We start from the raw sequence: 24766 nt of genomic DNA, 5'->3' as shown, positions 1-24766 counted from the left end.
AAGGAGTAAAAAAGGCAAGCAGTCAGACCCATAGCATACTCTGCTACACACACCTGTAGCCATACCCTGCTACACAAAGTATCTGACTGAGGAAGGGCTGGGAAAACTAAGTTAGGCTACTTTCCTCCTCTTCCTATCCCAGGGTTGGCAATCCAGGTTTCTGAAGGTGTGTTTTGCCCTGTCTTTACTATATTGCCTTTGCAGGGACAAGAGATTTTTGAGCAAGACCTCACAATCCAAGGAATCCTCAGGGCCACAGACCTGCTTTTTCTTCTGCTCTTCCCTTGAGCAGTGCAAAGGTGCCAGAGAGAGGGTTGAGGATCAGGCCTCATGGTAGCTGTCAAGCCACAATGTCGGGGCTTTTTTCAGTGGCTGTAGTTCATACAAAACAGCGATGATGTATGAGGGAACTAAACACCAGGGGAGGGAGGGGGGAACTGGAGAATGAGATAGGTGAGGTAGGAGGGCCAAGTCAGTGCTAAATGCGATCAGGGCACAGGAGCCTGCAGGAGGAGGGAGCTGGCCTAGCAACTGCCGAGTGGGCATAGCAGAGTGCAGGTGAAGGAAAACTCGCCCTCCAAACTCTTCCCCAGTCATGTTGGCTTTCTTGCTCTTATCTGTAACACCTGGAAAAAGAAGCATTACAGCTCCTGTTCTATCCTGCCTGACTGTGTGCCCTCAGGGTTCTTTAACCACAAGGAATCCACATGTTGTTTGGAGCTACTGAACTGCGCAGGGTAGGCTGCCACCAGGAGCTCCTTCAGCTCTGAGTAATGTCCTTACCATGCCTCCTGCTCCTCCCAGGCACAGTGCACTGAGTTAAGAGCCTGAATGCTGAATGTGTTTGCTCTGGGCAATTTAAATTAGACCCTTATATGTTATTTAAAGCATGGGTTTGTATTTTATCCACTGCCTGAATCTCAGATGCTGAAATATTCATACAACTCCTCATTCTTTGGGGAGCAAGACATGGGTTTTCCCCAGTGGCACAGTGATAGCTTCTGATCCGCCAGCCTCCCGCTGTCCACTGTCATTGCAGCTCACAGTCACCGGGTGGCCCGAGGAATAGCTGGCACTCAAGGACCCCCCTCCAGTGCCCATAACTCTGAAACTACATGACATCTTAACCTTTATGAAATTTCTTCAAGACAGCATTTAAAAACACCCAAATCTTTCCTGACCTTTACATTTTAGTAGAGAGGGTTTGTTTTGTTATTTTTTTAAATTGATGTTCCTGTTTTTTTTCTTTAGCTGTGGCATTTTTAAGCTAGTTCAAGAGGAACTTTGCTTTGCCCTTCCCATCCTTGTTGAGCCCAATCATTAATCATAAAGGGAAAGCACTCCAGACTCAAACCTAACTTTATAATGTTTTTGTTTGTGACATTTTGTCTCTCTCAGCCTGTGGGAAGTTCTTGTCCTTTTAATTTGTAATCTGTAATCAAATCTTTCAATTTGACTCTGGATGCTGACTTCCTTTGTAGCCTCTCACCCCCATTCTGACCCCTGTTTTGCCAGCCTGTGATGATTGTGTATCAGGTGTACAGATCATTCAGGAACTCACCTGTGGGGATCAGTGAGTGCTGCCCTGGATCATCAGGAAGCTGACCCCTTTTCATACGTGAGGAATCAAGGTAGCTTCAAGAGAAAAGCCAATGGTGCAATTTGACAGTAACACACTGCCTGAATCTACAATAGAGCTGTTGAGTACTTCAGCAAAGCAGACAGTGCAAAGCTGACACAAGAGAAGAATCGGTCCTGACATCTTTACACAAAACTGTGAATATTTGCAAAGAAAAACTGGAAACTGGCACTTGCTCTTTTTAATGTAAGTAGAAGCTGTGTATCCTGCAGCGTGCAGCATCCTGTTATAAGACCTGTTTTTTTACAAAGGGAAAATTTTCCACATTCATATCTAGTCTTTACCTAATATAATCTCATCAAATCTTTCATGATATCAGGCAATTACAACATTCAAGGCTCAGTGTCTAAATACTCTCTAGTGGTGCTATTGGACTTGTTTATATAGTATGGTTCTGTCGTAAGAGGAGAACACTGACACAGTTTGTAGGCACAAAGATGAGTTCTACTAAGCCTGTGTAAGTCTCTGCTCTTTAGCCCAAAAAACTGAAGGTCAGTTCAAAGCTGCTTGTTGAGGGAAACTAATCCTGCAAACAGTACATTCACTGGCCATTATTTCCAAATCCAAACTATCTTATAGTCATGAAATGGAAAGTTTATGGGGAAAACAAATGCTGCATTTATTACTGTGATGCAACATTCATAAAATATATTTCATTGGGGGGGAGTTTACACAGGGGGTAATGAGATTTTTCCTTTATACATTATTTATAACTGCTTAATCCAGGTGCTGTAGGTTATTTTTTTATCCCTCAGTTTCACAGCTACAAAACACTTCAGTATTTCTAATTTATTTCTGCTTACAATACAGATGTTCTCAATTGTGTCTCTAACTACATTTCAACTGTTATGATGGCTTTTATTTGTTTGTGTCACTGTACACTTAGAGGTTGAATGTGCAGTACACAATAGTCAGGTTCCAAGCAGCCTATAAAGAGCCTCTGGTGATTTAGTTACCAACAAATTAAACTATGCCTAACAGTAATATCTTTATCATTTGTGGTTTTAATCTTCAGATGATTTCCCTGCAGTTTATATTGCTCTGTGCATGGGCTCTTATATCTTCACATAAAGGTTTCATCCTTCTAAGCAGCATTTTTCAAGATGACCATTTGGAAACAACATTTGGAGGAACATTTGGGTCTCATCCTCTAACTAAATTTCCAAGCTGTTGGTAACGGACTAAAGAAAACGTGGTCCGTACGGAATACTAAAGAGCTGCAAATGTAAGAGCCTTGAAGGTTATGTGTAAATATTGACATTTTTATTTTATTTAGCATACAAAAATGAACTTGCAATGTTGCTTATCTGATCATAAAGCAGTGACTGCATCTGCATCATCTAAGATGTATTCTTCACACTTCTGACTTTCATAGGTGTTCCAGAGTTTTCCCACTGAGGATGTTATTGATGTCCCTGATTAGGCAACAGGTATCTGGGGACTGAGTGTCCATATAGGAACATGTCAACCAAGAGGCAACAAATGGAAGCAGAGGAAAAAAAATCCTTTCATCTTCAAAGGCCATGTTATATGTGCAGATATGGGTCCCAATAAAACCATTAAGGTCCTTTCCTGAGATGTGTAATGGGACTTCAGGGCATTCAACATCCAGCAAAACAAGGTCTTTGGTTCATCCTAGAGAAAGTGCAGAAAAATAACTGTAACATTACATATACCCCAGCTGTTCTTTGCACTTAGCCATACTGCCCTTTCCCCTCGAGTGTGAGTCTGTTGTCATTTCTTTTTAACCAGAAGTTTCTGTGTAAACCTCAGGGTCTGCATATTTATATACTCTTTCCTTAAAACACTGAAAAAGGCTCTGATGTGGAGATAACAAAGCTTGCAGTTCTTCAGGGCTGTTGTTTATACTAAATGCATTTATCTGTTAAGTACTAAGATGGTCACTGCACAGTTCGTAATTCCAAGACACAGACCATGAGGGCCCCACAGCATTCCCCTTAAAATCTAATCAGAAAGCCATGAGATCTTGGCTGTTCACACTGGGTAACTGCTTCATGAATGGCACTACAGTCACCAAAAATCCACAGTAATGATTTGAGAACACATTACTTCTCTCCCTGGACAGCCTAACCTGAACACCAACACTATCAGGATTTTTTCCAAAGTATCTGTTTCCCCTTTTTAATACTTCTAGTTCCTTCATAAAACCCTGGCATGCTCTTTGCATCAGCTGGCTGCCTCTTGTGCTCCTCTGGGGGTGTCTTGAAGTTTATTATTTTTTTTTATTTCCACATGTGAGGGAAGGATTTAATAAATTGCAGAATCATAAATTTCATTAAGGGAGAAGGAGGAAGAATAGTAACTTCTTTGTGCTACATGGAGTCTGTGTAATTTACATAAATACTGCCTGTCTCTTTAGCAGATAGCGTAATTAAGAAGTGACCAGCATAGCTCTTGTTTGGTCATGCTCCTTGTTGTTAAACTTCATTTAATATAGCCTTACTTACTTGCCAAAAAGTTTCTGACTCTCCGAGTCCCGTTTTTATTGGACACAAAAGGGAGCGTTACCAAGAGGTGCAATGCTCTGCCTACAGAGCTACTTTGACCAAATCAGAGAATATGTCCCTGATTCACTTTTCTTGAAGAAAGCCAGGCATCAATGTACTCAGGCCAGCATGAATTTGGCAGCTCATGCAAAGTATGGAGAACACATGTAATTTGTCCTTTTTAATTTATTTTTCTCTGTCCTGCAACAGAGTAAGCAGCCTCATCCTGTATTAGTCAAAAGCTTCTGAGAAGGCTCCCTCTGTGCTTCCAGAGTAGTCCCATAGTGGCAGTGTATCACAGTGGAAATAAAAAGACAAGAGACATATGCAAATGATAAAGTCTGCTTCTGGAAGGGATGAACCCAGTTCCCTCATCCACACAACATGACCAAGGGCAATCCTGTGGTGGCTGGTGGATACATGTATCTGTATCCAATTTATGGCTTCTAGCTGGGCTGGTGGAGAGGCTGCATTGCAGAATCGGCAGGAACATGTCCCATGCCAGCTGGATGAGGGACAGTGATACAGTATTAACCTTCATGGTCATCTAGTCCAGTGGGCTGAGGAAATTAATTCTTTCTGCTCCTTCATTTGGGGGAAGCGGGGAGAAAATGGGCAATGGAAATTTCTGCTAGATCTAAGGAAGGCTTTAAAAGGGGCAATAAAGACTCAAACTTTTGAAAGAATCAGCAGCTTTGGATACTAGAGCAGATCAGGGCAGAATGCTTTATAGCAGAAGGGTTCCACTTAATGGTGGGACTAAGGTCAAAGGAAACTGGTGTGATGGGAGGCAGGATCAACAATTAAGAGGAGAGTTCTGAATTGCTGGCAAAAAGGATGGACATCTTAAAGGAGCGTGATGTTACCCAAAACATCAAATGTTGCTGTGAATTTGGAAAACGAGTATAGAATTTATTGTATTTGCATTGACCTGTGTGTCTCTGTGCTATCTAAGTGTAATTTTGGGGAGGGGGGCGGGGCTGAGTGCAGCCAAGCTGCGTACTATCATATTGCAGAAGAGATAACAAGCAAAGATCCTCCACCCAATAAATATGCCAGAAGGGCCTGGAGCAGAAACTGTGCTCCTGCCTACCTATATTTAAAAGAAACTTAAAATGTCACTTGATTTACTGTGACCTCCTTTTGGGGTTTGCATTTCAAGCAATACAGTCCAGCTGGAGAAGAGAGTAAAAAGAATAATCAGAAGTCTGAAAAAAAAATGATTTCTGAGGAAAGATTGAATGATCTGGGATTGTCTAACCTAAACAAGAGTCTTAAAGAAGATAATGTGGCTTTTCAAGTGCATGAGAAACACTGCTCTGAAGAAAAGGAGAATAATCTTTTAATATGTTCCTGAGGAAAGTAAGTACCAATATGCTAAAATTATGGTAAGAAATACATGAGTTAATTCTTACCATTGTTATGTCCTTAGGGATCTGGTGGCATATTGCAGTAGACCAGGAAGTCATAGGGTCTTTGTCACTGGACATCTTTATGAGTAGGCTAGACAATATCTGAAAGCAGTGACAAAGACGTACTAGGACCTTGTGCACCTGGACAGCACAGACTGGTCAACTGAAACCCAGTTAGCACCTAGTGAGAAGCAAGTGGATTTGGGTCACTTTTGCAGCTGGGACTTAAGGATGAGGTAGGAGGCAGTAAATCCCTTGTGCATTTTGACGATGGGAATCTCTCTCAACTTTGAAAGATTTTTGTCAACTCAAAACACTTTTCCCTTGCCAAACCCATACACTACCTTCATCTTATCTAGAAAAAGCCTCAGCCAACTGGCTTTCATCCATGTCTTATCTCTGCCAGACACAAGGAAGCTGTAACATATGGCTTCAATGAAAAGGAGACGTAGAGCTTGGTGTCATCAGGATATTGATGACATTGTAGCCTAAGCCACTTCACAATATCCTCTAGTGATTTCATATGGGTTTTGAATAAGAAAGGTAACAGCAGTGAACCCTTTGGTACTTTAAGCTGTGAGTTCTGGGAGAGAAGAAACATTTATCCATGCTTCTGGGATCTTCTTGACAGAAATTGTCAGAACACTTCAAAGTCTTTCTTCTCTCCTGCCAGCCATTTTGCCACAGCAGCAATGTGAAACAGCAACAGGAAGCAGACATCATGTCTGGACTGTGGTCTGACTCAGATGCAGTGGCAAAGCACAGGAAGAATTAACAATATTAAATTAAAATAATGTATTACACTATGTATGTGTATGTATGTGGGTCTGTATGAAGTCATGTAACTATACCATGACAGAAATTTCCCACTTTTCCTATAAAATTGCTAATGTCACCAGTCAGAACCTATAATCTGAGTATTAACTGGAAGAATAAATTTATATTTTGTTTAGGAATTTTAGTCCCGAGTGAGAACGTTCAGCACAGCTGATCATCTGCAGAGGTCTCTCAGTGAGACCTGCCCTAATGGATCACAGAGATGAACAGGTAGTCGCTTAGTTGTTTTAATCAACCAGTAAAAATAACAGGTGAAGTGATGTGACCCTTGTGTGAAAAAGGAGAGGTAGAACCCTCTGATAAAGTGGCTGAATGGGGGAAGAAGATATAAAACCTCACTTCACTATTAGCAATTACTCTGTAGGCAGATGTGTCTTTCCCCCCAGGCTTGTGTCCATCTGGAGTTTCAACCTACACTGTGCCAAACAAGATTTAGCTTAAATTCCCCGCCATTTTGTTTGGAGTGTATCCTTGTTATATTATGCTAATAGCAATTTATGTGGTATCCAGACTTGAAAGGTCTTTGATTCTGATTTAAAAAGCATATTATTGTATTGTTCATGTGTCACATTTTCTCTTTTCTGTCATCAGTGATGACAAAACTGCACCAAAATGACTATATATGCCTGTCACATGCCTCAGCTGTAATAATAGAAATAAAATAAATACTCCAGGATCTGGTTAGCTCATCTTCCTCAGCCATTTCAACATAACCACAGGGAGGGTGTCCTAGAGGCCCCAGGTGCACCACTGGAAGACTTTTCAAAATAAAGCCTTATTAGTAAGGCCATCTGATCTTTCTCCCTTCCCTGCTGTGATATTTGGTGGACAAGACATAAACCATTCCAGTGAAATATTCAGGCCTGAAAAAGGTGCATTTTGCACCAAATGCATAGGGACCGATAGGTACCTAAGCACAGAAGGAGATGGGTGAGTGAGGTGTTGAAGCTGGCCCACCACTACCATCCCACCAACATTACAGAGAGAAAGGGGGTTCTAAATACAAGAATTGCTGTAGAGTAGATGTGAAGCAAATAAGTGAAATCAATCTCGTTTTCTCATAACAGATGCCAACTAAGCTGGAATGATGCTGTGCAGTAGATTGCAATGAAAACATGCAGCTTGTGATAAGCTGACAGGATCTGGACTGAGCATAAATAGCTCAGAAACATCAGTGAGTAAAGGCAAAGTTTTTGCTTTTGTGTTTTAAAAAGACATTTTGCTATGCTTTGCTTTTCAGCGTATAACACATTGTGTTAATTCCAGCAACTATATTTATAACCTTACACTTCTTGTATGTCAATTTTTTGTCCTTATATATGCATGTTCTCATTTTTTTTTTGAGCTATGGACCTGTTATAATTATCATTAGAACTTTGTGACTGAGGAGATTAGACTCTCTCAGCATGACTAACTGTTTTCTCAAGACGTCCTGGCTGCAGTGGTGTGACTGTGCTGACATTTGCACAGACAGGCAGATGGTGCCTGGGACATATCTGGTTGCAATGCAGACCTGAAGATCCTCACTGAGGAAGCTGAGCCACTGTGTTTTGGCCTGATTTATAAGAAAACTGCTTCTCGGCAAATGTAGCCTGTGTAATCCTTTCTGCTAGATGTAATGGAAAAAATGGTGAGCCATAGCAAAATAAGCCCACAGCTAAAACATATGTTTTGGCCAAAGGTCATAATGATTTATATCAGATATCTGTGTGTGTTTGTTCCATACCAACTAAAACCATTTAAACTCCTTGAGTAATACTGAAGAGGGCAAACATCCAGAAGTCTGATTGACTATGGGAGGTTATAAGATATATCACAATTGATAAACTGTGCTTGAAAACCATGCAGGATGAGAACAAAAGCTGAAATGGTGTAACTGGGAAATGGTCTTCTAGAGATGGAATCTGAATTTTGATTTCTCGTTATGTGGAATAGTTCCCTCACTCTCAAGAGAAAGATTTTGCATTGAGAAAGCCAGTGGATGTTGCTGGGTTCGCTGAGAAACACAATTCTTCAGATAGAAGGAGAGGGAGAGTAAGCATGGCATGCTTTGGAGTACTCAGGACTACAGACTGATTCAGTGAAATCCAGTTGTTTCCTAATTCCAATTCTGAGAATGAATCACATAATTTTCTACAGATAATTGGCTGATGTCCACTAACTGCTGCGAGGAACTTTCTGTCCTACTTTGTGACTGACAGCTAAGTAATTTGAATGGTTTTGAGTTGAGGGAGTTGTCATGGTCTGGCTGCTACATCTGGGTGCCAGGAGCCTTGCCATACTCTGCTACTGACATTCTGCTATGGACTTTTGTGTTTAACTTCCATTATTTCACTTGAACCCATTTGGGAAAAAATCATCCTTGTAACACCATTTTAGAAGTGGCTTTTCAGGGATACAGCTAATGCAGTAAAAGGCTACTACAGAAGTCCTCTGATAAGCCATACAGACTAGAAAATTGCTGCTTTAGGATATAAGTGGTTAAGATGGCAAATTTTATGTGTTTGAAACTGGTTTGTGCCTATGCCACTTGTTTGTTTTTTGGGTTTTTTTTTGTTTGGTTTGGCTTGTTGTTGTTGTTTTTTTTTTATAGTCCAGAGCATTACAGAAGCCTAAATATGATTCTCTGTTTTAAGCACCCAAACCATAATGGGTTTTTACATTCTTGCTCTGCTCTGCACTCAGGTAGTCCTGGAAGAGCTCCATGGACTTCAAGTGTCAAGGCAATACTGCAATTACACAGAAATAGAATTCCTTTACTTTAGCAAAAAGATTAGGCAAGGTAGCAAAACCAATGGTCCAAGGCCAGCTGTGGCATAAACTGCCCTGATTTTACTTCCTGAGCCAAAATCTTAAATGGTACCAGTGAACCTGCTGTGTTCTAACAAATCCTTGTTTTATCTCCTTTGTGTCAATAGCTTAGATAAAAGGATTGGAGAGGCAGCAATAAAAAGAACTAAATATCTTATAAAATATATAGAACTATATATACATATAAATATCTTATATGTGGCACAACTATTTTACTTTGTCTTTCCTTGCTAATTGCTTTTTCTGCTTCATGCCCATTTCTGCACTACTGATGTTGGAGCTGAACATGGACAAAGACTGACTATCTTTACATCAAGATCCATATATAAAAGGGCATTTGAATCAATCACCAGTTTGCCTATGGATTTCAGAACTTTGGTTCTCCAGCTAGGGCAGATGTGAACGTCTTCAAAGCATTAAGGTAGCTGAAGCAGGTGGATTCAATGAGTTGGGTGTAGCAGCTGGGAGCAGAGCACTGAGATAAATAGGCATGTGCTTATTCTTGTGATCAGACCAGAAAAGCTCTTTCAGTGTTGTCCTGTGCTGTAGAGACATACCTTGTAATCAAGGAATGAATGTCTAAGGCTTCAGACACTCACTTCTGTAATGAAGGATCTAACAGGTGGTATTGCTGTGCCTGCAACCAGGCTTTCTTGTTCTGTGACTTTCTGAGATCAGCAAGTATCTGTACGATGCCTGAGGAGCAAATTCTCAGCTGTTGCAGGTTGGTGTTGTTCAGGACTGTGGAGCAGTCTCAGGTCGTTCCCGTTCTGGAGGCAATGTCTAGGAACTGCCCTGAGCCTCACATTGTCACGTATCACTGCACTGGTGTGTGCCAAGAGGTAAAGCAACACAGAGGGCATCTGGAAAGAGGGGAGAAACTCAATTTGGCAGATGCTGGAGCACAGCAGTTTATTTTGGATGCATTTGTTTGCTAAATAACCATGCTTTAACTGCAGTGGAGTATCTTCAGCTTCAGTAATATTTTGTTATTTTTGTTAAAGACCAAAGTGGACAGCAGTCATAGTAGCATGGTGGTGTTCACTGTTCATTAACCATTCAATACTGTGATTTTAGAAGGGCCGATTCTGCAGGTTTTCCTAACTTTTCCTAATTCTTGTAGTTCTCAAACACACCTGTTTTAATTGCCAAGAAGTTAAACTGCAGAAAGGTCATATTATCTGGTTTGTGCATAGTCTGTCTCTTTGATTAGTGTGTAATCAAAGAAAATATAATTACAGTTTTGCAAATTTGAGGCTGAATCCTGCAGTCCAGTCTGTTCGTCCACTGCCCACATAAATGGGTGAGTCCTTGGATTTTACTTGGTTAACTAGTTTCATCCTGTATTAGCAGAGAGGAAATCTATGCTAAGATTTAGAGCAGCTGGTTTATTAAATCAAGCGGACCAACTGTAACCTTGGTATCAGGCAGGAATGATTCTTCTGAAATGACTGGAGCTGTACTGGTCTTACATTTTAGGACTGAGATCAGAACCAGTCCAATCTGCTGGGAAATAAAGCAGGTCTGCTGGTTAATGAGGAATCACTTACCCAAATCTTAAATCTCTCTATGTCCAAGCTGAATTTGTACACTATAAATGTGTTACATGGACTCCACGGGGTGCTCTTCTAAATAAGTTCCACAATGTTTACTAATAAACTTCCTTTTTCTTCTTGCAGCTTGTCCTCTAAGGCTGATAGATGTTTCTGCACTAGCATTTTGATCCAATCCTTTTAAAACCATTTTAGGTTCTAGGAAGACTTTTGATCTTTTTTGTCTTCCAAAACTATTATAAATATTCACAAATTCAGGGTCATGCTGTCTGTAACCACATGCCTTTAAATCCAAATATTTGAGGTGTGATTTATGGGAGGGAGGGGTTAAGTTTATAGCAGGGTTTCCCAAACTGGGGTATGAAGGTGCTAGGAGGGAGAGGTAAAAAAGCAAATAATTAATTCTGCTTCCAACATGAGTACAGTTTTGTATGCCAGAGGGGAGAGGATGAATACAAGAGTTCACCGGGGAGAGAGGCACAGGGCAGAGTCATTTGCAAAGTGCTGGTTTACAGAACTTTAAAAGATAAATGCACTTATTTGTAGGCTGTGGATTAGGGTGTATTGTTTGGCACGAGCTAGCTCCTGGCTATCCCTGACTTCGCTATGTTTACAGCATTCTCCTTAAAGCTATCAGTTGAGTGAGGAGAGGCAAGGGAATGAAGACATCTCCATTCTGGTGCTACCTTAGAAATCCCTCTGCCCTATGTGAAAATGCTGTGCACTTCTTGCTTACCAAATGACTTAAGTTAATATAAGGCACTCAGCGTTCTGATGTTAAATACCAAGGGACCAATACCTGAAAGCTCTAAGACTGAAGCATCAGAATACACAATTTCCTATTTACTATAGATGGTATGTTTAGTAACTAATCATCCAATCTAATAATCTAAAATAGTATTTGACAAAAAGGTCAAGTGTTTAATATTAGGGCTAGGAGAGTCATAAAAATCTATAAGGGGAATGCTCCGTGGAACAGCCAGCCAGCCAGCTGCAGCTCCCAGCTCTGTCATTGTATCTCTCAGTTCCTCCTTTCATTCTATAAAAATGTCACAGTCTCTTAAGCTCAAACGATTCCATACGTTTCCTGCTTCTGGAGGATGTAACTCTACAGAAAGCTCAGTTCCCAGTTGCCAGACCAAACAACTCTGACACTGGAAGTTTCCTCTCTTTAAGTCATCTAGAGCTTTTCAAAAAGTGTCATGGTTTATGGAGTAAACAAAAGTTCTATGGATGTTGTGGAAGACTCTGTATTTTATGGAAACCTCATTAAAATGCAAGAGAAGAGATTTTGTAAGTTAAATAATTGCTTTATAAAACTTAGCAGACTTTATGTTCCAGGTTTGTTAGCCAAATGGACCTCAGCCAGAGGGGTGAGAGGGAGTGAACCAAACTGAGAGCTCGTGTAAATGGGCCCAACTTTCACATTCTTTTTGAATTTGACTAACATGTACAGGGGCTAGAAGTAGCCACTGTGTGCTTCTGGTCTGTAGAGCAACCTGGGCAGCTTCAGACATGTTTCAGAACCTCTGTAAAACATAAAAACAAAACACAGAAACAGCAACTGAGACTAAATGCTGTACTCAGATCCAGACTGCAGGACCCACATATCTGACTTTATTGTTAATACTGTCCTCCCTTAGCTCCTGTCTCTCCGATAGTTTTCCCACACTCTGTACTTTGTGACTTCCTTCATGAATGTTCGAAGTTTATTTTTTTTTTATCATCTTCTTATTTGCCTGCAGGGACCTCAGTTATTTTACTTCTGCCCGTGGGATCCCACTTCAGTTGTAGCTGTTCGAATTAATGTGTCTCTTTGCTGCATCTTCTGGCTGAGGAAACTGCAAGAAGTGCTCTCATGGCCAGTGGAACAAAACGGTGATCCACTCTGTAACTCAGTTCTGTGGCATTTTTGTAAACTCACATGCTTTAATAGCAGGGTGTTGGTTTTTTTGGGTTTTTTTTGTTTGGATCAGGAACTATATGCTACAGGAGGGGGGCGTTGTGAGAAAAAAAAATGGGACACACCTTTTAATTCTCATGAAAGCATTATCATGGGAAGCCTTCTTACAACAACAGAGTGAGAACAAGTTAAATATTTAGTTTCAAAGGGATTATCCCTACCCAGCAGGGAACAGCTGGCATAAAGAGTTGATCCACCTCTCATTGCAAACAAGAGCCAAACTCCTGTTGATTTCATTGGTACATAATCAAGCTCTTAATAAGTCCATGGACAGCTTTGCACAACTTCTGTCCTTGACTGCTTCCCTTACATATAGGCCTGATCCCCTCTGGCCCTGGAGAACCCAAGCCGAGTGTAGCTGTAGTGAAACTGAAAGCATTTTAAGATGTAAATGAGTATAATAGTGTAACAGCTTTTTCCAAACATGTTCAGTTGGGAGTACATCTCAAGCGGCCCCGCTAACTTCAGTCTGGCCCACCTGCCTGGGTAGCCAAATGACAAGCAGCAAGATGTAGCCAGGATCTTGACTCACTAAAATGAGCCAGCCCCCTTTTTTTTTTCTGGGTTAATAAGGTTCCTCTCTAGGTTGTGTTTTATTCCTGTGCTCAGCCACTTGAAAAGGAGCATTTCAAGTTTTGTGTACAGTATTGCAGTATATTTAGTAAAAGAGCACCAGTTACTGAGATGTGTTGAAAAACATGACTCCCAGATCTAACAGCAGCCACAGACTTCTTATTGCCTTTCCAGAGCATTGACATCAAGGCATAGATGTATGTAGAACTGCTTAGAGAACCTACATTAATTACAAAAAGAACTAGACATTTTTTAGGATCCTAATCTCTGACATTGATAGGCTTCCTGTCACCCACATCCAGTCCTTTCATGGTTATATTGTTTGAATTTGTTTCTGCTAAGTGGCAGAGCAGTCTGAAACTATTAGTGGCTAGGAATTGGGAAAAAAAATAATAAGTGATTGGATTATTAAGAGCCTTTTTGTATGTGACAGTGAAAAAACTGGACTTGTACTGTCATATGTCATCTAAAAGTTAGTACTATGAACAAGATGTTTTCATATCCTTTCTAATACTTTGAGATAGATCAAAATTTATCATAGCTATCTTCATTTTACTTAGTTAATAATAAATGATCAGTGAAACATTTTGAAATAGAAAAAGCTAGATGATTCATATAACCTCTACTGTGAAAGGTTTTCAAAGTTTAAAACATACAAAGAGAACTAAAAGTAGCTGTATCTTTTGCATGATATATAAAAGCCAAAAAATTATGTAAGAGAACTAAGAAGTTTTAATTGAATAACACAGTTTGTGAGATCGTCATACAGATTTGAATTTTGATCATCAGATTGAGTTTCATTGTTCAACATTTGCATGACTTCTCAAACAATGAGACTGTCTTTGTGCACCTTTCTTTGACTTCATGACCATCATGACTTTCAGGGATGAAAGTCATCCTTTGATGATAGTGGTGTGACTGTGTAAGTGTTGTACAAACCACAGTTTTTAACTGCTGGGGAAGGTGCTGTGTAAAAAGCTGTATTTCTTCTTCTTCTTTATTAAAACTGGTAGAAGATCCAAGATGTGAAAAAGAGTCCTAAGTCTTGCTCAACTGTTTATGGATAACAAGGTATCCAGAAACTTTGCCATAGCATTCCTGTTATGCACACACCTCTGATAAGTCTGCACTGAGAATAAAGGGCCAAATTATCTACTGGAATAAAAATCCCAATTTCTTTGATGTCTGTTGAGCTTACACTACCTGTTGTAGCAGAGACTTTGGTTACTAGTATAGAGTTCACGTACAGAGATATGTCTTCACCCTTCCAAATTGTACAGTTAATGTTTGGAGACTTCTTTTATCTTTGTGCCAGTGCACAGAAAGAAGTGGAATACGAAGTATGCATGATTTCATCATAAAGCTTCAATTTTTGGAGCCTGTGTGTGGGGAGTTAAGTGTCCCATTCAGGCAGTTTGTAATAATAATTGTCATTCCTATTGCATTGTTTTCACAAGTGGGTAAGGATGCCGTCTCTGAAAGACTGGACATGCTGGACCACTGTTCTGGACCAGTATTGTAGTCCCTGTGCTTTTGTATTGTTAGAGCTGCTTCTTTTGAACTTTATAGCTAGCTAAACATTTGAGATATTCAAGGTTATACTAATCATGAGGAGAAAGTGTTGTGAGAGTCACAAACTGCTTTTATGTAACTATATGTTTACAATAAAAAGGACACAGGACAAGTCAAACAGCTATAAAGATAATTTTATTCAATTGCCTGTGAGACATTTCAGCCCTTGGCCTCTTTTAGTGATGCACTGTCTGCATGCCATGCCACCTCTCCATTTCTACAGTGCTTCTGTGGCTTTTCTTCCTACCCAGTCTGATGGTCTCTCGATGCAATATTCAGGAGATATGCTTCTCTCACATTTCATGTTTCTGATCAGTGTCTTTACCTTTACTCTGTGCAATGACACGTGCCTGCACTTTGCTTTGAAGACTGAGTATCCTCACCAAGGAGTTGAGTTGCTCCTTCCCAGCTAGCTCAACTGAAGGGCAGTGACTACAACCACCAGCTCTGACAGCATTTCACCCATACAGTTCTGTGTCTGGTTTATATCAAAATTATTCCCATAACTCCCTGCCATCATAAAAAAGCAAGGCTGAAAAGAAGAAGAATAAACATAGAGTGGTTTAGAATTGTATACTAGGAATAATTAAGTTTTTAGTAAGAGGCTTCTGTCATTTCTCTTATTTTCACTCACTGTGAGGAGGACAGCATGTTCTCATCTCTGTGGAGTCACATAAATTACTTGATTAAAGTGGATGTTGCAGAGCTGAATCTGGGCATTTGGAACTTCTTTGCTGCTTTCTCAAGGTATTTGTATGATAGATGAGGAGAAAAAAAAGTCCTGTACTTAGTTCATCTTGTTATGTTGTAGATATATTTTCCACACATTTGCAAATAGAGTAAAGAACAAGAGTTCTTCAGCTATTTAAAGCCTTTGAAAGAAGAAAGGCAGTTTAGATTACCAGCAGCCTACAATGTGCATGGCACAAAAATGTCAGTTTTAATGGCAAAGTTCAGGATAAAACTGTGTCAGCTAATTTAATCATTTACCATGAAATACCAGTTATCTTAATCTTACATGCAGTCCTTAAGCCTGCTGCATATTTTTGTGTAATTGAATCCTGACCCTAGAAGGGAGGAAGCAGAGAATTTGCTTTTTAGTGAATAGTTAGGCTCTAAATGTTCCTGTTTATAAATTGTATTTGCAACATTGTCATATATTTTAATAGTGAGCACCTAATATTTCTGATGAGTCTATTTTTTGTCTGTTTCATATTTGTTTTCCATGCTACAAAATCGTATTAGTGTTCAATTTCTATGAAACTTAGCTGAGTTCTCTGGAAAAAGTGCAAATATTGTTCCCAGAACTTAAGGCAAATAAATTAGTATCTAACCCAGATGACACATTTTATTCATGTGGTTTGCTTTCCATCTAGATACCTGATGTATTACTTCATCAGCAAATTCAACAAGGCCAAGATGTCTTCATTTTCCTTCAGAGCAAGAGCTGTAAGAGCAGTGTGAGGGAAGCATTGGTCTTCTGTGGCCAGCCGGCGAGAACCCATCAACAGCTGTGATGAGCAGACCAGACATGGGGAACAGGAGGCAGCTGAAGCCAAAGAGGACCCACGCCTGGAGCTGTGTCTGTGTGATTGGAGCAGAGAGAGGCCAGGACCCAAGGAAATCCCAGCAGCAAGGGAAAAAAACAGATTGACTCTCAGTGACTCATTTAGCTCCTGGATTGGACAGATCTCTCCCCTGCTGGCAATTTGGCTGAGCATCAATGGACAGATACCAGGATGAATAGCTTAAAATAATTAGGGGTTGGGAATTTGCAAAACTGCTAGCCATCCAATTCTTTACTGTGCAATGCAAGGCACAAAAAAGAAATTACATTTAGGTTATTAAATATTAAGTCAGTGGATTTACCTCCATTTGGTGCAGAACAGGAAACTGGCTAAAATTCAACATTTATATCATTGTGTTGATGGTCTGTTTATCACTGAGCAAGTAAGTGCCTTTTGGCAGGTCAAGCTCTTTGACACATGGGGCAAATGTGTGCTTAATTTCTCTCAAACAGAAGAATTAATATAATAATAATTAACACAGATGAGAACAGAATTAAAATCAAGTACAGTCAGGAGTTCAGTTTAATGCCAGGTGTCTCACATTTTAGATGCTCTGGGGCCAGATTTTTTCCTGTTGAAGGTAGTGAGGATTTTGCCATTGGCAGTTATGGGAGCTAAAGTGGGCTTTGGATGCAGAGAAACAGGATTGCCTGTACTTTCTTTTTAATGCACAGACCCAGAAGCAACAGGCTCATTTAGTATCAGTAAAGGTCAGTTAAAATTATAGAGACATCCTTTGGAGCAAATCCTCTGCCTTGTATTTGCATATTTATGAATTAAAGATTACGACAGGCTATTTCATTTATTAGAGCAGCACCGCTATAGTTAATAGTCTGTCAGTATTTCCATTATAAACCCCATTTTTCAGTGTTTTAATTTCTCAGCCATTTAAAATCACATCAGGAAACAAGTTGGTCTTATGTTGCTGGCCAGGTGAAATTTTTTTGTTGTGGCTTATTTTCCATAATGAAATACGGTTCATCATATGTGCAGATGAGTCACAGCATTTCTGTTGGAGGAAAATAACAAAGTGTGTAAATTCATTGTGGCTTTGTTTTTCTTTAGGAAAGAAGGGAAAAGAAGGATTTGACCAATCACGTCTACTGGGGCTTCATTTTTGAAGAACAGTTTTTTAAGCAGCTACTCTCAGAGCAAACACTGGTTCCCAATGTGAAATCAGGTTGCTGTTTGCTTGCCACTGGTGACCAAGGTAAATAAGTGAGGATGGTTCCCCTGTCCCTCAGAAATTTCTTGCCTGCCAGAGTCATAGGTGAAGCACACTAGGCAAGAAAGCAGCCAACATAAAAGAAGAGCCTTTAGAAGTAACAGGAGCCCAAGTTACAAATTTAAAAAGCTGGCCTCTTTTTAAGTGTCTTCCAGATGCAGAGAAGTGCAATACTGTACTGACTTTATTGCTGATATTTGGGATAGAGAAAAGGGGTTGCTGAGGCTTTGAGGGCAGTTGTGAAGCCACCTTGCACTACTCCATGAACTGAGCAGTATTGTTTATTTCAGCAGTCTCACATCATGCTCCTTCCAAACAGCCCCACTTTGCTTTCATATACATGTTAGTTCACTAAAAATAACTGCCTGGCAAGGGCAAATGTTTAGACTAAAATGACAATTTTTAATTTACCAGGGCAGCAAAAAGTTACTCTTCAGATTAACTGAAAGAAAATGGTCTTGCACTACAACCTCTTGCCCTTTGAAAAGCGAAACAGTCCAAATACAAACTCCTGGTGAGAAGTTTGTTTTCAAGGTCTTGAAAAATCATTTGCTGCCACAGTAACTGGAAAGTTAAAAATCAAATTCATGAAAACAAAAAAAATTAAGCTATTGCAAAAGGTTTGTTGCTCTTTACTGTTGCCTCACAAACACATAGTTGGAGGTGGGAACACAGTCCATATTTTCCATCTTTTCCATCATAAAGATCTTTGTGCACAACCGAGGACACCAGATAAACTATCAGTGGCAGGCCAGAAACACTACTGAAACATCATATACTATCCACTTGGTGCATAGCAGCTAATAAAACTACGCCCTAGACAAGACACAGGGCTCAGCTGCTGTGCCACCTTCTCTGAATTTTCACTGAATTAAGAATACAGCAAATTTAGAAGTTACATTACACACTTTTTTTTTAAGTACATGTGAGACAAGGTTGCATAGACAAAAGTCTAAGATCTTAAAGCTCCCAAATCCAAGTGGTGAGACAGGCTTTGCATCTGGCCTCTCATCAACATCAGGAGAACCAACAGCCCAGATCAAGACATTCCACTCAAGCTTCTGGAAAATCCGTTCCAAATCCAAGTGGCGAGGGTTACCATTAGTGCTTTCTTAAAACAACAGGGATATTTTTGTAGGCAATTGGTAACTTTAAGTGCATTTTCCAGATTCCTTCCACAGTTGCCATTGAAAAGAACAATCTTCCTTCGCCAGGCACATCACAGTGCTTTTTCAGCTGCAAATTATCTCTGGTCATGATAACTCAGAAGCAGGCAGACTACAGAAATTCTGTGTTGAATACAAAATTACTTTAACAGTTTTAAAACCAGGTGTAACCCAAAGTAACAGTGGGGAAGGGAGGGTCTGCCAAATGTGTTTAAAATGTCATACATTTTTAAAATTGGGTATGAAGTATTATGTGCTGTCTGCTGGAAGCTCAGTCCAGGCTCAGTAAGCTATCTGTACAGTATTGTTTGCTACATATATGGTATATTTTGTCTTTAATTTGCAATGACATAAAATCTTGCATAACTGATTGGAGTGCATCTTTGAGTATTAAAAATACTAATTATTATGTAATTAGTCAACAGGATGTGTGTAATTGTGTAATACCAGCATTCCTGGGTGTGGTTAAGTACATAGGTAGAATGCCAACACTCATCTAGATGTAGTGTTATGAAATTACACAACAGCATACACCCTGGGTGGATACTCTAATTATATTTTACATTTAAACAATGGCTACATTAGCAAAATAGAACTTATTATTTTTAAAAATATCTTCCCACAGGCATGGATCATAGTAGAGGATGGTAATAATATTGCACGAATAGACTGTCTCCTCAGGGACACAGGCTTCTTCATAAACATACAAATAGGAGACAGAAACCAGGCGTAAAGAGGCCTTCATTCACTCATGGCATGAAACTACCCCAAAATGGACATGTGACAATTGCTGAGTCATGAATTGCACTGGAATAATTGAAGGCAGAAAAAGAACAGGAAGAACTTTCTATCTCATGAAGAATCACGTGAGATTAACCAGAAATGTGACTAGAAATGTATTTTTATGACTTGACAGACATCAGGACAACCCATAAAACATGGTGGGAACAGAACCACACAGTGAATCAGATTATTCTTTGAACTTTCCTAGGTAAGATCTAGGTTACAGCCATCAAATGTCTTGTGCATTTTGGTTAATTGTGGTCTCTGTTAAGATACTGCCAATATGGTTCAAAAGTCTTCTGCACTCCCAACCCAAACTTCCCTGCCTGGTCATCACTCGTTCCTGCTGTGGTACATCAGCAGTGACTGACAGGCATGCATTTTACTGGGGCCAGCACTACAGAGATGGTAAGATCTGCAGTGCAAACAGAAAACGTGGATGGTTCTTGTATATGGCTCACCAGAATTTTCTCTCTTTTTATATGGATCAAAAGTGAGAAATCCAGGAGAAGAAGGGAAAGGTAAAAATTTCAACACAAAAAAACCAAACCAAAACAAAACAAAAAAAACACTGAAAAAACCCTAAGCTGTGACTCATCATAAATGTAAAATGTCAGAGCCTAAAGCTGGGTTTTTTTTTCATTTGCCTGGATGCAGAAGGGTGAGGTGCCCTCCGAGGATGATTTTATCTTTCACTTTTGAGTCTGAAGATCTTGGATGTGGTTTGGCAAGTTCATAAAAATATTTGTGATAAAGTTGAGCTGCCGTCTGGAAATGTTACATACAGAGATGTAAGAAAGCTTAAGGAGAAAACTGCAGATGCTGGAAGAATCAGCAGGGCATGTGAGTAAGGTTAAAAATTGCAGACAATTAGCTACTAGATGACTCCCACTATATAAATCATCAAAGACTTGACTGCTGCTTCCAGGTTTCTACAACAATATTAGCTCATTGGAACAGCCAAAAAGATGTTAATTTGGCCAAAGTTTTAGAAATGTGCTATTCTTATTTGAATTAACAAATCAACCAACAACGTCAATGTACACTCTCTTGCCAAGGCTATAAAGCTTCTAGGGAAGATACTATATTTATTGCTTGGGATGAAGGGCCCCATGATATGGAAAATAAGCCTCTTTGGGTTAAATGAAAGCTACATGGGAAAGAAAAGCAACCTGAGCTTCTCATGGAATCTCACGTCTCATTTCAGCATTCAATAAAGCACTTTGGATGTCCAATTTAATAGAGAAGCACAATTTATTTTTCCTGTATGCCTCCACAGATCAGGTCTAGCTCTGATCTCCTTTAGAGCATAATCCAAGACCTAAAGTAAAAGAAAAATATTCCAGTTGCTTCCAGCAGGCATCCAGTCAGTCTTGTACCATGGTTTTACTTAAATGTAAATTCAGTGCTGAGTGTCTCCCAAGGAAAAGAGGAGTAAGACAGGAGTCTATACACTCAGCTTTCCACCCTCCTGCTACTTGCTGCTGCTAGAACCAATCCTTTGGCTTGTCAAAAACTTCTTAATTTGTCTGGCCTTTCTGCAGGGTTGACTGGTATAAAAAATGCCCACCTTGACCTTCTTTATTGCTACATCTAGGCAGCTCACCACAGTTGTACTCTTTTTTACTGCTTGAGATTTACTTGTGTCCCTGGTGTGTTGTGATAAGCCTCCGAATGTCACTGCTGTGAAGGTTTTGTTCTTCTCAAAGACTCTCCTGAGGTTCAGTGAAGACAAGTCAAGTTTGCTTTGGTTGAAAAATAGATTGTATGTGTCACTATTTTAAAGGGAAATATGCAAAGTGTTGGTTGAATTTGACAGGAAATTGGAATGTTTGACTTGTCACAAGGCCAGTTTGTGTTATGTGGACTTCTAACATTGCTCATAGTAGGTGGACCTCACCCCATGGTGAAGGCTGGGTCAAGGTCTAGTTATCACGTGTGCACAATTTAAACTATCTTCAGAGTTAGTCTAAAGTGGTGCATAAAGCTCACGTAGTAGTATAAAATAAGGAACCTGATCTGGAAAACACTAGAGAGAAATGCTGAAGTTTTGCACATCAAAAAGGCTAATTAGAAGCCCTTTTCTTTTATAACAAATAAGCCAAGCATATTGACATTAATTATATGAAATACACAAAGTTTGGAGCAATCTGCTGAAGATTACAGATGTATACCAAATCCTATGCAAATGAGTATGTGCAACTATTCTTCAGGTTACACATTTATTTATAAAAATAATCTGTGTGTTCAAGTTTCTTTTTAATGGGTAGAACATCATAAAAGGTTTGTGTCTTTCTTTTGCTTTTACCCAACATAGTGAGATAGTTATATCTGTAGTTATATCTGTTCATCACAGCCTAACATGCATTCTAGGAGCTTTGGGAGCAGATTATTCCTGTACCTGAGTTAGTCACAGTAGTTCTGTTTGCTTTAGTAGTAGTAGTTCTGTCAGCTTAAATCACTGTAAGTAGGAGCAGAATCTGTTCTCCTCTGGTGGTAAAATTCCTGTAATCATTGTAGATTGTCACCTGGCTGGGCTGTGTTGGCACTGGTAAGCTTCCTGGAGCCTGCTCCACAATTTCCAAACTATCCTACAAATGCCAGGGCTTAGCACGTTTGCTGTTAGAAACATCCATCTACAAGGGCAGATGTTGGTAGTGAATTGTTGCTCTCTCCCATCACCAGTAGAGAATGTTGAAGTTGCCACTGCTAGTTCAACTCCTTGAATTCTCCCAATTTTCCTAACAATTGTCTTAACATTTCACAGGTGTGTCCAGAGCTACTGTGTCTGCACAAATTCCAAAAAGCTCATGATATAGTGTCTGTTTTCACCTCTCAGATTGAAGCCCATTAAAGAATTTGAGGAAAACTATTCAGTGCTGTGGGCAATGAGGACCAAAGAAGATCCATTTAGATGAGTTGCAGGTATCATTTCAGACCCCTAAAAAGTAGAAAAAATATTTATACTCTATCATTATAACAGAAATCGCTATGTATTCTCAAGAATTGTCAACAACTGGTCTCCAGTCTAGATTGAAGATTTTGGTAACCCACCACATGCTACCCATGGGTCTGAAAAAGATTGCCTAAACCACAGATTAGTGGAAGGGTGCATAACACCGACCAAACTTCAGCCTTTGATCTGTTCTTACACTTCCAGTTCTGAATATCCACTACTGGTAATTATCAGACATAAAATATTTGGGATAGTTGGATTTTTGTTCAACCCACTGTGCTTGGTCTTAGTTTTTTTATACTTCTATCATTTTCAGTGAGTCTAAAGAGGAGACAGCTTCTGTCTTAATTCCACTGTCATATGGAAAAGCAGCAATTTTTACCAACCCTGGTCACCCAAGGGCACCCCTTTACAAAGAGACACCTCTAACACATGGATCCATGTTGGTTGACATGATAGAAGCAGCACTTGTAAAGAAAAATGGTTTTGAGTTGCATAGCTTTTAGTGGCAACTAAATGAAGAAAAGAATTGCAGGAGTGGGAGCAACAAGCGACTATCAGTTGGGAAGCTGGAGTGAAAGCTTTTGTATATAATTTCAGCTGTTTGAGAGGCAGATGGTTCTGTTAGTAGAACATGTATGTAGAGATCAGACTTCTAAAGACCTTCTTGCGTCTGCTTTGGATAAAGGTATATAAAAAAATTAAACACCTTCAGTGTGCAGTCAGGAAATTAGAAGGAAAAGGAGCTGTTACGCCTGTGAAATTAAATTGGACTCAAAGATAGTTTAGGATCATAATAAAGGTGAGAAGGTTCAGAATCTTTCTGAACTATTGTGATACCCACACAAAGTGTATTGACCTGCTGTCTAACTTTTTTGTTCTTGCTTGAAACCTAAAATTTGGTTTCAAATAAAAATCAATCCTTACCAGTTCATATAATACAAGTACTTTATTGCATTCTGACTGAAGCACTGTTGCTCAGAGATGAGGGGCCAAGTCCTGGCCTTGTGGCGTGGAGTTTCCAGACCACAGGCAATTCTGACTTAAAGGGAAGGTGAAGGAGGTGGACAAAAAGAAGCGGTCACAAATGAAAACTTTGTATTCCTTTCTAGCACTACTGGTCTTCTGATGGAATTTTCAAAACTTCAGATAAGTGGCAAATTTTCAGCCAGCTCAAGGAACTCGAAATAGGAAAGGGCAGCTTTGCAAGGAGAAACCAAGGCACCAGGTAAGACAACAACCAGATGGGAGAAGAGATGCAGGCACAAGGGGAGGGAGGAAGACGGGAAGGCTCATGGGGATGGTCTGACTGGTAGCAGGGTATGCAGGGAAGGGAGAGACTGCTAGTGGATGAAGAGACTGGTTAGGACTTGTCTGGAGGCCATAAAATGGGTGCTGAGGGGTGAGGTGCTGGAATCTCCTGTCTGGAAAGAATATGGCAGAGGAAGAGAGCATTAAAGCTGCTGGGTTGGCATTCGGGGGGGGCACAAGGAACAAGAGGGCCCCTTCTGCACCCACTCCACACAGCTCCAGGAATGAGAGGGGTTCATTGCCTCTGGGTTCATGACATTATTAAAAAAGAAGAAAGAAGCCTAAATCTCTCTTACTGTTTGACAGAGGAAAAAAAAGCTTAACAGTGAAGAGAGTCCTTCTACCCCCCCGCAAAAACTAGCTAAGCTCCAGTCAGAGGTTTCACTTGGGGTTTTCCTGGTGGCCACCTCTGCCGCAGGGGTGACATCCCTGTCTCTGCTTGAGCCTGGCAGGACAGTGAGGGTGACAAGCGCTTCTGAGTGATGAGGGGGATACGAGGGAGAGAGGTTTGTGCCAGTTAATTAGCAGCACTTTGGTGGTTTCTGCAGCCCACAGTAACCTTCACAAGACTGGCACTGAAGGAGAGGTATTTGGGTATCTGTGGTGGAGGCTGGAAGTCTATTTATTTGAGCCATTCTTTCTTTGAGCATGGAGTGCTTTGTTCTTCCAACTCCCTTTAGAGGCTGTACCATCAGCTGTCCAGGCTGGGCAGCCCAGTGTCAAAAGGAAAGGAGCCTTTTGCCCATCGCTGTCATATAAATCAGGGCCCAAATCTGTAAAATGTGAGAAAATAAGAGATTCGATTATCCATATGGATCACTCTGGATTTATTCCAGATTGCTTCATTAATAGCAATCAAAGACATCACTTTAATGGATTTTTTATCCTCA

At 40.1% G+C, this 24766-nt stretch overlaps 1 long non-coding RNA gene across 1 annotated transcript in view; it reads left to right on the top strand.

Annotated features, from left to right (window-relative positions):
• LOC116791153 overlaps positions 1-24766 on the top strand; it is a 252158-nt gene that overhangs the window by 206674 nt on the left and 20718 nt on the right. Inside the window, exons 5-8 of the long non-coding RNA XR_004358618.1 lie at positions 16244-17645; positions 19452-19817; positions 22377-22534; positions 23678-23793. This is a non-coding gene — a long non-coding RNA (uncharacterized LOC116791153). The remainder of the gene's footprint in view (positions 1-16243; positions 17646-19451; positions 19818-22376; positions 22535-23677; positions 23794-24766) is intronic.

This window comes from Chiroxiphia lanceolata, chromosome 9 (assembly GCF_009829145.1).
Source record: "Chiroxiphia lanceolata isolate bChiLan1 chromosome 9, bChiLan1.pri, whole genome shotgun sequence".
Lineage (NCBI taxonomy): Eukaryota > Metazoa > Chordata > Aves > Passeriformes > Pipridae > Chiroxiphia > Chiroxiphia lanceolata.
The sequence above is the reverse complement of the archived record's forward strand: the minus strand, read 5'-3'. Positions and strand labels throughout refer to the sequence as shown.